Below are 15518 nucleotides of genomic sequence, written 5' to 3' on the forward strand. Positions count from 1 at the left end.
GGATTTTGTTCTGTCACCCAGACTGGAATGCAATGGTGCAGTTATAGCTCACTGCAGCCTCTAACTCCTGGGCTCAAGGGATCCTCCCGCCTCAGCCACCCCAAGCGCTGGGATTACAGGCGTGAGACACTGCACCTGCCCTAAATACAATTTCCAAGTAGATATGAATGTTAACTTACTTTGTTGAACAAAAAAAGCGTAGCTAAGATATTGGCAAAAATTAAGAAAACATCTTTTTTGGATTCTCATGTCTACATTTCAGCCTATTATTTGGAATGAATTCCTACATGTGCATAATGAATTGTACCACTCTAAGCCTATTGACTCTTTGTTACTTCGCTGTGTGTGTTGATGTTCTGTTTCCTGGATATGGCTGAATTATCCTGAAAATCTATAATTTCCTGTTTCCCTGATCTCCAGGAGACTGTTTTATGCTTCTCTACTAATATTTATGATGTGTATATGCTAGTCTCCTGTATTGACTCCACTCCTGTTTATGAACCTCTTCCTGTATACAATACCCGTCATACCTCATTGGCCTTGCCCACCCCCTAGTTGTGGCTTCTCTGACCTGCCTTCATCTTTTGCTACCCCAAACCCCATATAACATACTGTGTGCTAGGCTTAATGTGCTGGTCATTTGCCTGCTTGCTCTCAGATTCATTCATTTTTGTCCTTCTCTTACTCTGTCTGTGTCACAGGAGACTGATTCCTGCCAACTGCATTTCCTGGGCTCACTTAACCATGCCTAGAAGGAATTAGGACAATGAAAGATAAAAAGATAAAGGAGCACTGGTAGAATAAGAGGAGGAGCCAACATATCCTCTCCCCTTTGATTCAGACCACTTCTCCACCATCACCTTCTTCACAATGGCCACTTTTCCTCTGCAATTGCGGTTCTTCCCTGGCAATGGGTCCAGGTCTGTGTTAACTCAGCTCCTCCCCAATCCTAGAGGTAGATGGTAGAGGCTTCCTGCTATTGTTACTCTCTGGGGTTCCCCTTCTTCTCCAGTTTGGCTTTCCAGCCCTTCCAACTCCTTTGTAACTAGTTACTGGTATTAAATTCACTTAACTGAACTACCTGACTTGGGCCCTGATGTTTGAGTGGACCCCATCTCACACACAGAGGCTGACAATACTTGGCAAGTTGTTAGGCAAAGAGCAAAACAATGATCATAATCATAGAAGCATTCATGTAGGTATTGCAAGGCTCACATCTCCAAAATGTCCAGTGGAGACATGAAATAATGAATATGTTACATAGTGACAGTCATTTAAAATTTTTTAAAAGCCACTTTCATTTTGTTCTTATCTTCATTCTTTAGTAATCCCCCATCAATAGAGAAACTATGGGGGAAAGGAGCAGAGTGTACAAAGAATGATGCCCACAGTAAGCCCAAAATAGCTCCAAGTGGATTTGCCTGCACAAAAGAAAGATGTAATCAGCACCCAGAGTAGGTAGTGAAACACAGTCAACACTGCTGTTCCTCTCAAGACCCCTGCTGCTCTCCCACCAGAAACGTAGTCGCTCTCTGCATTAATTTGATCTTCCCATGACGTGAAAGCATCAATTATAAGTCGTATAATAAGTCAAGCTTATTACATGTAAGAGTCCAGGCCAGGTGCGGTGGCTCACACCTGTAATCCCAGCGCTTTGGGAGGCCGAGGCAGGTGGATCACAAGGTCAGGAGACTGAGACCATCCTGGCTAACACGGTGAAACCCCGTCTCTACTAAACAAAATACAAAAAATTAGCCGGGCGTGGTGGCGGGAGCCTGTAGTCCCAGCTGCTTGGGAGGCCGAGGCAGGAGAATGGCTTGAACCCGGGAGGCGGAGCTTGCAGTGAGCTGAGATCACGCCACTGCACTCAGCCTGGGCGACAGAGTGAGACTCTGTCTCAAAATAAATAAATAAATAAATGAATAAATAAATAAATAAGGAGTCCAGGGCAGTTGTCAGTGGCCTAAATGACTACGGAGTGACCCATCTTTTGAGACAAGCTTTGAAAAATCAGACTTTTGTGCTCTGTAAAGGGTTTTGTGGTTTTATGACCTTGGGCAAGATCCAGTTCATCATGTCTAGCTTCTGAACAAATATTTTTTCTGGTTTTTTTGAAATGAAACAGAACTATAAGCCACAAGGGGGATTTGTTTTGTGATTTAAACGAAATAAATGCATGGAAATGCATGGTTCCAGTGAGGAACCATGCATTTGCTAAGACTGCTGTAACAAAGTGCCACACACTGGATGATGGCTTAATGAGAGAAGCTCATTGACCCCAGCTCTGGAGGCTAGAAGTCTGAAATCCAGGTGTCAGGAGAGTTGGTTCTTTCGGGGGACTGTGAAGGAGAATCTGTTCCATGTGGCTCTCCTAGCTTCTGGTGGTTTGCTGGCAATCTTTGGCATTCCTAGGCTTCTGCTACATCGTTCCAATCTCTGACTTCACCTTCACTAGCACTCTCCCTGTGTGTGTGTCTGTATCTGTGGTTAAATTTCCCCTTTTTTATAAGGATACCAGTCGTATTGAATTAGGACCCACTCTAGTGATCTCATTTTAACTTGCTTACGTCTGTAAATATCATATCTCCGAATAAGGCCACATTCTGAGGTACTGGGGGTTACGACTCCAACGTATCTTTTTGCAGGGAGGAGAACACAGCTCAACCCATAACGAGCCATTTGTAGAGATTAGCTCACTATCTGTTTCTGACTCTTCTTTCCATACCTGCCTACCCATTTCTCTCCACGTTGTCTCTTGACAGAACCTGTAGTCTGGAAAACAGATGGTCAACTTAGTCACACTGAGGAGTAAGTGGCCAAAGCTGCCTTTGTCTATCTGTAGTATACGGTGGTTCCAAAGGATAAAAATAATGATAGGGAACTGTTAAATTTTATGTGTTATCCTTCCTGGAAATATCTGCATTTTAACGAATCACAAAGAATTATACCCATTTCTCATTATAAGTCACAAAACTTGGAGTTATGAGTAAAAACTTGCTAAGCAACCCTTGATTTTCATTGTAATTAACAGAAAAACTGCATTGTCTGTTAACAGAAAGATAAAATTGAGTCTCAGTGGTGATACAATGATATGCACTCATAAGTCTCTACTTAAGATTACCATAAACCGGGTGCAGTGGTTCATGCCTGTAATTTCAGCACTTTGGGAGGCCAGAGTAGGAGGATTGCTTGAGCCCAGAAGTTTGAGACCAGCCTGGAAAACATAGTAAGACCCTATCTCTACAAAACATAAAAAAATTAGCTGCGTGTGGTGATGCATGTGTGGGGGCCCTAGTTACTGGGGAGGCTACAGCGGGAGAGCCTGGGAGAACGAGGCTGCAGTAAACCGTGATCAAGCCGCTGCAATCCAGCCTAGGCAACAGAGTGAGACTCTATCTCAAAAAAAAAAAAAAAAAATCTATTGCTATAAATTTCTTCTTTACCAGTAGTAAAAGATATAAGCATTCCTGAAGGAGCTGCAAACATAGCTACTGACATATCATCAATATTATTTCATAAGTGGTTCAGAGGCTATGAAATTAGCAATACATTTAAACCACTTGAGCCAACCATGGCTTCCTCAGCGGTCCGGCCCCTCCAAAAATGCACGCAGGAGCCATTTCTGTACCCAATAAAAGATTAATTTTTTTATCTCAAGAATGTGGGATATGATAGCACAGCTATCATATTTTTAAAAAGCTTATATGGACTCTAAGAACTAAAAACCATGATGGAAAACTTCACTTCAGGTATTAAGATCTAAAATACAGTCAATTCTCATTATTCATGGTAGTTATAGTTTATAAAGTTGCTGTAAACATTGAATTAGTGAATAATGAACCATTGCTCTTAAGGGAAATACAGGGTTAGGTTTCTGCAAGCTTCTGGTTATAACATTTTTGCCAACCAAACATATAACCTTGTTTTATGTGTGTTTCTGTTTAAAGACACTTTAGCATATATTGTTGATTTGTTAACATTGAACTCACAGCTAATAGCACCATAACTCATGCTTGAGTGAAACTGATCCAACACACATATTTTCTCCATAAGGTACATCATAGCCTGCTCGTGCTTAAGAACCCTAGGCAGCACTTAGCACTATACTTGTTGGCCATTTTAAACAGCAAAATCACCACCAAAAAGAACAAAAGGGTGAAAAACATGGTACTAAATAAACAGAAAAGGGACACACATATAGTAAGAAAGCTGAAGTGGGAAGGCAGAGTGTTGCTTTGTTGAAATTCAGCTGGGAATGTGCAATCAACAACTCAATTTTTTTTTTCTTTTCTGCACATGTCTGCCAATGATCACAAAAGTGCTGTGGGTATTGTTTTGGGGGTTACAAATAAATTTTAATGAGTAGGAGAATTTGCAGATATGAAAGCCATGAGAAATGAGGTTTGACTGTATGTCTCCCTGGCTTCTATTGCCCATAAGCCAAAAATAATTTTTTTTTTAAAAAGAGGGCTTTTTTTGCCTAGCAAAGTGGGTTACATTTACACTCTATATTTGTAATTTGTCATGTGAGACCTCTAAGGATGTTGGATAACTGTAATTAATGTCCAAGCCCTGCTGCTGATTATCTGAGTGAACTTGGTCAAAGGGACTGGTTTTCCATGGGTCTCCTCTTATTATTCATAAACTGATAGTCTTGGACTACTACACACACACACAAATATACCCAAATTATCATAAAACTTTTTAAATCCAACGCTCATATCCAACACTCACATTTTAAAATACTCAAAAATCAGGAAAATATATAAGAAATAGTACTCTAGGCAGCGATATGATAGGAAATGTTTTACTGTATTTCTTTTTATACCTTTTGGTTTTTGAACTATGAAAATGTATTACCTTTTTAGAAATTATTATTATTATTATTATTATTATTTATCTTGAGACAGAGTCTCCCTCTGTCACCCAGGATGGAGTGCAGTGGAACAATCTTGGCTCACTGCAACCTCTGCATCTCGGGTTCAAGTGATTCTCCTGTCTCAGCCTCCTGGGTAGCTGGAATTACAGGAGCCTGCCACCACGCCTGGGTAATTTTTGTATTTTTAGTAGGGATGGGGTTTTGCCGTGTTGACCAGGCTGGTTTCAAACTCCTGGCCTCAGGTGATCTGCCCGCTGCAGCTTCCCAGAGTGCTGAGATTACAGCATGAGCCACCGTGCTCAGCCCCTTTTTATACATTAATAAGGGGAAGAAGAAAGAGGAGGATGAGGAGGAGTCAAGGTGAGGAGGAAAAAGAAGGAGAGGGTGAAGAAAGAAAACCCCTAATAGGCATTTTGCCTTCTGTATGGTAGGTAGCAGGGATATTAAGCTCAGATTATTTTGTGACCACAAGGGTTTACATACTTACATATCTTTTTATAAATCACGTACTTACAAATATCTTTCACATATCTTCTTTATAAATCATGTATTTGTTAAGTCCTTACTCCAGGGACAGTTGTTAGTATGTTATTCTATTTTTTTCCTTATGCCTGTGAAGTAAGTATTCAGTTGAATCACATGAAAATGCAAATATTCAACCATTTTTGACCTGCAGAAATGTCCATTTCTTATACTCAACCCAACGTTAATGTCCCCATTTTAATAATGAAGAACCCAGGATTCACAAAAGCTGAGCAACTGCTCAGTGGTGCCACAGTTGGCAAAAGAGACTCTTGACCAGAACCCAGATCTCCTGTTTCTACTAAATAGTGGGATGAATTTCACAGTAAATGCATAACTTTCTTTACCTATGTGTGAACTTAAATGCCACCAGGTGGCATTTCTTTAATCTTGACATCAATTAAGTCAAGATTTTCTCCCATCACCACTTGCCCTCCATTGCCAATAACTGTGTCTTGGAGGTGGCACAGGCCTGGCTGCCCTGTTCCCCCCCACACCTTCCTTCTGCTGCTGCTGCTGCTGTGGCTGGCAGGCCTCTAGAACTCTGGTATCTTTCTGTCTGCCTCAGCTTTGGAGGCACACATCCTGACTGCTCCTTTTCTTTTCTTTTCTTTTCTTTTTTTTTTTTTTTTTTTGTGGGATGGAGTTTCACTCTTGTTGCCCAGGCTGGAGTGCATGTGCCACCATGCCTGGCTAATTTTTTGTATTTTTAGTAGAGACGGGGTTTCTCCATGTTGGGCAGGCTTGTCTCGAACTCCTGACCTCAGGTGATCCGCCCACCTTACAGGCGTGAGCCACGGCACCCGGCCTCCTGACTGCACTTAAGCAGAAGGTCTGCCTCACAGACCACTTGACCACTTCCTCTGAAATCATGAAAACTGTCTTGGATTCAGACCGTTATCTAGTCTCAGGAAGGAGAAAAGTCCAGCTCTGACATACTGTACACACTCCAAGCCTGGAGTCTCTTCAAGGCAGTGACTTTGAAATTTCAAAACCTTCATTTTTGGCTTTGGAAAGACTCTTAAACACCTCTTTGCTTATGGTTTCAAAGTCCATTTTAAAATGCAAAAAAAAAAAAAAAATCAGAAAAAAAAGTAAACAATTCTGTTTACTTTTGTTCCTTTCTTGAGGAAATAAAGGCAAAATAACCGTTGCTTGAATAATGAGACTGAGCGGAGGGGTAGGGATAATGGAAGAGAACAGATGGGAGAAGAGGAAAAGGGAAGTTAATGTTCAATATTCTGTCCTGCCACATTCATTGGTTGTTCTTTTCTCCAACGCAGCTTTTCAGGTAGTTCTCAAATTTGAGAAAGCCCATGAATTTGTTCAGGGGAGTTGCTTAAAATGCACAGACCCTGCTTTATTTGGAGAATACTCTGGACCAATGAAAACAGGCTAATCTATTAGGCTATGTTAACGTTCACTTGTGAACAAGTCCAGATTGAAGTAAGAACATACAATCCTACAAAATAGAAGGCAATATTTTAGGTGAATGAAACTGAAATTTATTTTTCAACCAAGCATTGAATAGAAATCTGGTGCTGTTTGAATAGCAACGCCCATTGTGACTTCGGATCCATGGGCTTTTTGATTTGCCTGTGAAGCAGTTCTTTTAAATACAGGTGGGGTGCTGGGCCATTATTTAACCAAGACTCTTGGACAATAGAACCACATCAAAACAGCGTGACAGTTCAGAGGACAGTCAAGCAAAATGTACTTCTGTGCTATATCTAAATTGCAAAGGAGAGGAAGGACTCGGGAAAACAGTGTAATTACAGGCAATTTAAGCTCCCTAGTAGGAGGAAAAGCAAAATAGTCTGTATTTAAAATTGTAGTGGGAACTTGAAGTTCTAAGGTCGTAAAGGTAAGGCTCAGGGAACAAGGAGAAGGGAGGGCTAAAAGGAAGAAGGCACAGTGTGTACTCAGACACCTTAAAGAACCAGAGAAACAGTTCTGGGAGAAAAGAATAGTAACATAACATTTCTCTTAAGCAGTACAATGAGAGACATCAGGCTGGAGAGAAAAAGAATAGGAAATGTGGGGAGAGGTTTGACAAGGTAGGAAGAACTGAGATGAAAGCAGACTGAATATTTGTAAGAAAGAAAACAAAATTTGATTTTTCAGGTAGAAATATTTTTCTAGTACAAAGTCTCCAGGCATGCAAGTCATGTTTAATTATACAGCTTTATTGTGCTCACTATGTATTTTTCTTTCTTTCTTTCTTTTTTTTTTTTTTTTGAGATGGAGTTCTGCTCTGTCACCCAGGCTGGAGTGCAGTGGCACAATCTCGGCTCACTGCAACATCCACCTCCCAGGTTCAAGCAATTCTCCTGCCTCAGCCTCCTGAGTAGCTGGGACTACAAGCACACGCCACCACACCTGGCTAATTTTTGTGTTTTTAGTAGAGATGGGGTTTCACCATATTGGTCAGGCTGGTCTCAAACTCCTGACCTCAGGTGATCCACTCGCCTCAGCCTCCCAAAGTGCTGGGATTACAGTCATGAGCCACCATGCACAGCCTATTTTTCTTAAACTACCTTAAAAAGTGCTACCCAATCTTGTTGGCCACAGTTCAGAGGAGGGTTATGGAGCCTCATAGAGTGTCAGAGAATTTGCTCTCCTGAGGGCTAATTTTGCTTTCATACATGGTCCTGCCATACTGGGAAAATAAACATGGGTTGTTTCTTTGACAAGAAACAACTCCCAAAATGACTCTAGTTGTTAAAAAGGAGGCAAAAATACCAATGTTTCAAGCTTTTCCTGTAAAAGCTTTCTTCTTGCACAAATAATCCCTCATGACTGCGTAATACTTTAACTTTTAAAAGTAATGCCCTTGGCCAAGTTCAGTGGCTCACGCCTATAATCCCAGCACTTTGGGAGACCAAGGCAGGTGGATCACCTGAGGTCAGGAGTTCGAGCCTGGCCTGGCCAACATGGTGAAACCGTCTCTACTAAAAATACAAAAAATTAGCTGGGTGTCATGGTGGGTGCCTGTAATCCCGGCTACCGGGGGAGCTGAGACAGGAGAATCGCTTGAACCCAGGAGGCAGAGGTTGCAGTGAGCCGAGATTGTGCCATTGCACTCCAGCCTGAACAACAGAGTGAGACTCTGTCTCAAAAAAAAAAAAAAGTAATGCAGTAACTCATTTAAATTTCAGTACAGTCTAGCATAAAAGGCATTTTCTATACCATGTGTTTTTTACATACTGCTTTTTCCACTATCAAAACCAATATAAGATTAACATAGTTAGTTTTTTGTAACCTCAATACTTCAACCTTTCACAGTTTTCTCTTTATTGTTTCCTTTTTCTTTCCTCCTGACTAGAGAGCATTTTATGCTGCTGGGCAGTTCTCTTGACTCTGGCCAATTGCTAGTTCTTCACTTAGTGAACTAACCAGGACTTGTAAGACCTAGAAGTCTGGGTTGGGATACATATCTGGCCTCCTGTGTCATAGCCAGCTGCCCGGTCACTCATTGGTAGTGGGAGAGCCACTGTGGCCTATTGAGGCTGTTGAAGGACATCCAGGGCTATCACTCAAAGTTTGAAAGCCAGACTAGACTTGGCTTTGAACCCTACATTTACCATTTAATAGCTCTGTGGTGTCCTCTGTAAATGGTGATATCCACTTAATGTTGTTTGTAAGTTTCTGAGTGCGGTAGAGTTCCTGCTATATAGTAGGCATTGAAGGAGTTTCATTCCTCTCCCTTGTCTCATCAAAGGAGCACTGCCAAAGAGAGTAGTCACCCACCGCTTAGGAGACAAGGGTAGGATGTGATCTCCATAGAAATAGAGAAGTGAGGCCCGGTGCGGTGGCTCATGCCTGTAATCCCAGCACTTTGGGAGGCTGAGGCAGGCAGATCACCTGAGGTCCACCTGGATACCATAATCCCAAGATGGCCCCAACAGTGCACAGTGACCAGCCCAGTGAGCCCCAGAATTATGTAACAACAAACCCAGACCTCGCCAGCCAATCAACATCACCCAGACATTTTACTTTCATAATGTGGGATAGAGACAGTTTTAGTGTTTCTGTTTGAAAGACCCTCATCCCTGAAGGTCTCCTAGCCTGTTGCCTCTGTTTGTGCCAGGTTCCCCACTTGGCAGTAAAACTTTTCCTTTCAGTCACAATCTTAGGTCCCTAATAGTCTTTTTTGTTTTTTAATAGCACATTGGAAGAATTTGTGTCTTAGCCTTGGAGGAAGAGGGATGGTAGTTAGTCCCCCATGGGAGAAAATATAAGAAAACCCCTGTGAATTAGATACCATAGTGTTGATTGTCTGCTTAAAGAAGAGAACAAAGCTGCAAGGGCTGCACGAGATGGTAGCAAGAAGTTGCTTCAACAGCACAACCCATCTCTCTGTGACTGGCAGTGGATGTGCTGACTCAGTGAGGATGTGCTGAGTATATACATTGGCCAAATACCACATCAGGTGCCAGAGATGGGAAGGTAAGAACATGGTTCTTATCCTAAAGACTTCAAAGCCTAGTGGGAAAGGACAAATGAAGTATTAACACATTATGATTGTGGTTCATGCTAAAATGTGAGCCAAGATGAAAATCCTCTGTGGTTATCAGAGCGGGTATGGTTAGTTCCAGCTAGAGGGTAAAGAGAAAGTGTCACACAATGGGGAATACAGATGCTAATTAGGGTCTTCATGTTGGATCTAGCCAGCAGTTATTATGTGAAAATGAAATAAGTTATGGAGTTTTTTGAAAGCTCGGATTTGTCCTTATTCTTCTATTTTCTTTTGAGGCAGGGTCTCACTCTGTCACCCAGGCTGGAGTACAGTGGCATGATGTCGCCTCACTGCAACTTCTGCCTCTGGGGCTCAAGTGATCCTCCCATCTCAGCCTCCCAAATAGCTGGGATTACAAGCACATGCCACCATGCCTGGCTAATTTTTTTGTAGTTTTTGTAGAGATGGGGTTTTGTCATGTTGCCCAGGCTAATCTTGAACTGAGATCAAGCTATTTGCCTGCCTCAGCCTCTCAAAGTGTTGGGATTACAGGCGTGAGCCACCATGCCTGGCTGATTTTTTCAGTTTATACATAAATGTTTATTTCACAAATGTGTGTATATATATGTATACATATGTGTATATATGTGTGTGAATGTATGCATACTTACATATATGTATGCATATGTGTGTCAGGGATATGTATATATTAGAAATACTGGGCTTTCTCAAAGGAACAAAGCTGGAGGCATCACGCTACCTGACTTCAAACTATACTACAAGGCTACAGTAACCAAAACAGCATGGTACTGGTACCAAAACAGATACATTGACCAATGGAACAGAACAGAGCCCTCAGAAATAATACCACACATCTACAACCATCTGATCTTTGCAAACCTGACAAAAACAAGAAATGGGGAAAGGAATCCTTATTTAATAAATGGTGCTGGGAAAACTGGCTAGCCATATGCAGAAAGCTGAAACTGGATCCCTTCCTTACACCTTATACAAAAATTAATTCAAGATGGATTAAAGACTTACATGTTAGACCTAAAACCATAAAAACTCAAGAAGAAAACCTAGGCAATACCATTGAGGCCATAGGCATGGGCAAGGACTTCATGTCTAAAACACCAAAAGCAATGGCAACAAAAGCCAAAATTGACAAATGGGATCTAATTAAACTAAAGAGCTTCTGCACAGCAAAAGAAACTACCATCAGAGTGAACAGGCAACCTACAGAATGGGAGAAAATTTTTGCAATCTACCCATCTGACAAAGGGCTAATATCCAGAATCTACAAAGAACTTAAGTTTACAAGAAAAAATCGAACAACCCCATCAACAAGTGGGCAAAGGATATGAACAGACACTTCTCAAAAGAAGACATTTATGCAGCCAACAGACACATGAAAAAATGCTCATCATCACTCGCTGTCAGAGAAATGCAAATCAAAACCACAATGAGATACCATCTCACACCAGTTAGAATGGCAGTCATTAAAAAGTCAGGAAACAACAGGTGCTGGAGAGGATGTGGAGAAATAGGAACACTTTTACACTGTTAGTGGGGCTGTAAACTAGTTCAACCATTGTGGAAGACAGTGTGGCGATTCCTCAAGGATCTAGAACTAGAAATACCATTTGACCCAGCCATCCCATTACTGGGTATATACCCAAAGGATTATAAATCATGCTGCTATAAAGACACATGCACATGTATGTTTATTGCAGCACTATTCACAATAGCAAAGACTTGGAACCAACCCAAATGTCCATCAATGATAGACTGAATTAAGAAAATGTGGCACATATACACCGTGGAATACTATGCAGCCATAAAAAAGGATGAGTTCGTGTCCTTTGTAGGGACATGGATGAAGCTGGAAACCATCATTCTGAGCAAACTATCACAAGGACAGAAAACCAAACACCGCATGTTCTCACTCATAGGTGGGAATTGAACAATGAGAACACCTGGACACAGGATGGGGAACATCACACACCCGGGCCTGTTGTGGGTTGCGGGGAGGGGAGAGGGATAGCATTAGGAGATATACCTAATGTAAATGATGAGTTAATGAGTGCAGCACACCAACATGGCACATGTATACATATGTAACAAATCTGCACATGGTGCACATGTACCCTAGAACTTAAAGTATAATAATAATAATAATAAAATAAAATAAAATAAAAAGAAATACTGGGCTTTCTTTTGTGACTATTCTTGCTTCTCTAGCTTAAATGTTCAAGGGCTTGAAGCCATGCTTCTTCTGTTATACATTGTAGATATAATTGGTGATTTCCCCTGAATAAGCTGAAACTGGGGTCACCTTACTGTACAGTTATTATTATATATATGTATGTATATGCATACATACACACACACTCCTTTGACTTTAATTCTAAAAATATCTTTCTTCTTTTTTAAGACTTCCATCTTTACTTTTCACCACGTATTTTCTTCTCCATGCTTGTCTTATAGTTTGCCAGCATCAATCAGTCTGGGACCCAGCAATGTGCACCTGGATCCCTGGAAAAGTGGGAGCTGAGCAAGCCCAGTATTATCGTATTATATGTAGCCCCTGTCTCTATTTTCAAAGCTCCATTTGATTCAGCAACTTTCAAATCGGCTTGCACTTTAGAAAGTGCCGCTTTCTTTATTTGGAGGAGATGCTCCATGCCCAGCATTGCTCTCTTGTTAGCCCTTAGGAGTCTTTTCTCTTAATAGTACATATGCTAAGGCCGGGCGCGGTGGCTCATGCCTGTAATCCCAGCACTTTGGGAGGCCGAGGCAGGTGGATTATGAGGTCAGGAGGTCGAGACCATCCTGGCTAACATGGTGAAACCTCGTCTCTACTAAAAATACAAAAAAATTAGCTGGGCCTGGTGGCGGGCGCCTGTAGTCCCAGCTACTAGGGAGGCTGAGGAAGGAGAATGGTGTGAACCTGGGAGGTGGAGCTTGCAGTGAGCCGAGATCGCGCCACTGCACTCCAGCCTGGGCGACAGAGTGAGACTCCATCTCAAAAAAAAAAAAAAAAAAGTACATATGCTGGAGCTCTCTGTTTCAACCTGCCTAAAGCTGTCTCTCCTCCAGCTGTTTCAGAGTCACACTGATCCAAGGAACAGGGATTTATTCCTCTCACATTTAACAGGAGGAAAGCTTGAAGTAGCATAACCTGATAAAGATTCCCCAACTGGGCCAAAGACTGTTTTCTATGCTGTTCTAGTAAGTTCCCCTCCCTAGCTAAGAAACTAAGAGGCAGAGATTGACCTATTCATCATTGTGTATCCACTCTTGGGTAGTGGGGCAGCCGTGGTTGAAGCTTACCTCACAACCTCTCTATTATGGAGGACACAAAAGCACTTTGAAAACTATAATGCATTATAGCAACATAGGGTACTGTTGCAATTATGTTAGAAACAGCAACCTATTAAAGAGTAAAGGTTTTTTGCATAGATCACACCCACCCCTCATTCCTTTATCACCATTTATGTGAGCTACTTTGGGACTAACTTGTCTTGCTCCTTGGTGTCATTAAGAGGCTATTCATGTTATCACAGAGGGGTACAAAGAAGACTTCAGCGTTTCAGGAGTATTCCTTTATTTTTAAAAAAATGTCCGTCTGGGCACCATGACTCATGCCTGTACTCCCAGCACTTTGGGAGGCCAAGGCAGGAGGAGCTCTTGAGCCCAGGAGTTTAAGACCAGCCTGGGCAACACAGCAAGACTTCATCTCTACTAAAAAATTTAAAAAATAGCCAGGTGTGGTGGCCCATATCTGTAGTCTCAGCTACTAAGAAGGCTCAGGCGGGAGGATTGCTTGAGCCCAGGAGTTCAAGACCAGCCTGTGCAGGAATCCAGCCCGCAGACCCTGAACCAGTGATGGATGAGAGACGTACACTGTCACAGATATTTTGCCTGTCAGTCCGGCTAAGGGGCTCTGCTCTGCATATGGAGCATCACCTCAATAAGCTAGCAAAGTTCACATTTATTTAATACAGATTAAATGACAAAGGTCTCGAGTAAACACCACTAGAGGGTAATTAACATTGCTCAACCCCCAAGTAGAGAGCAATTATGCACCCGAGGTTGATCAAAGTTTGGTTTTAGGACTACATGAGTAAACAAGCTATTTAGATAAACTTCCTCACATTCCCTTGTTATTTTCATTTTTGCTATCAGCTAAAGGTAGAGAGGATTAGGCTGCCTTCAGCCAAATCTGTTACTGAAGTGATGTAAACCCCCTCCAGCCTTACAAGAAGGTTTGTGTCTATTTCTTATAACTATCTTTAAAATTTTTTCCACCAGCCTGACTGAACTCCCACAAGTCTGGTCAACATAGCAAGACTTCATCTCTACTAAAAAAAATTAAAAATTAGCCAGGTGTGGTGGCCCATATCTATAGTCTCAGCTACTCAGAAGGCTCGGGCAGGAGGATTGCCAGAGCCCAGGAGTTCAAGGCTGCAGTGAGCCATGATCACAGCACTGCACTCCAGCCTGGGTGACAGAGCAAGACCCTGCCTCTAAAAAAAAAAAAAAAAAAATTGTGATGAACATTGATTAATTGTAGGTACATGTATATTTTTTTATTATCATCTATGCTTTTTCTTATTTATAAATGTCTCCAGATTTTTTTTTTTAATTCTGTGAGCAGAACTTCATAGCTACTAGGTTAGGCTAAAACATAATTAATGTATAAGAAACAGGACCCAGTTCCATTGAATCCAAAGGTAAATTCTAAATCTCCCACGTATATCTTTTTTCTTTTAAAAATTTATTTCCTAATTTTTCTTAGCATTCCCTTTCCCCATTTATGCTAATAATACCCAATGTACTTATAGCAGCATCATTTATAATAGTAAGCAATTAGGATGATAGGCACACTATCAAATGATATTTGGAATGGTAAGTCTAATGAATGAAATTGTGTCAATAAAAATGTTAAATTTTAAGTGTGACATGCAAAATTGAATATTATACTTTCTTTTTTTTTTTTTTTTTTTTTTTTTGAGACAGAGTCTCTCTCTGTCACCCAGGCTGGAGTGCAGTGGCATGATCTCGGCTCACTGCAACTTCCGCTTCCCGAGTTCAAGTGATTCTCCTGCCTCAGCCTCCCGAGTAGCTGGGATTACAGGTGTGCACCACCATGTCCAGCTGGTTTTTGTATTTTTGGTAGAGATAAGGTCTCACCATGTCACCTAGGCTGGTCCCAAACTCCTGAGCTCAAGCTATCCACCCACCTCAGCCTCCCAAAATGCTAGGATTACAGGCGTGAGCCATCATGCTCAGCCTAATATATAATGTTTATGGATGCCAAAGTATGTGTCAAAAGTATAAAATCAAGTGGTAGAATGGTAAATGCTGAGTTAATAAGAGTGATTTTGATATAATGATGAACACTGAGGTAGAAGAGAAATACAATCACTAGTACATGGGGCCTCAGTGGATTGACAATGCTTTCTCTTTTTAAAGGGAAGCAAATATGTGATAATGTTAAGATTTGAAAAAGCTGAATGATGGATGGATGTGTGTTCCTATATTAGTTTCTTGCTTATGTGCGTGAACGACTTCACAGTTTTTTGAATGTCATTGTTAAAACTTCATATTCCATTGTGCTGCTCCTTTGAACTTTTTCACTTATTCTATTGA

Source organism: Pongo pygmaeus, chromosome 11, assembly GCF_028885625.2.
Source record: "Pongo pygmaeus isolate AG05252 chromosome 11, NHGRI_mPonPyg2-v2.0_pri, whole genome shotgun sequence".
NCBI classification, from domain to species: Eukaryota; Metazoa; Chordata; class Mammalia; order Primates; family Hominidae; genus Pongo; species Pongo pygmaeus.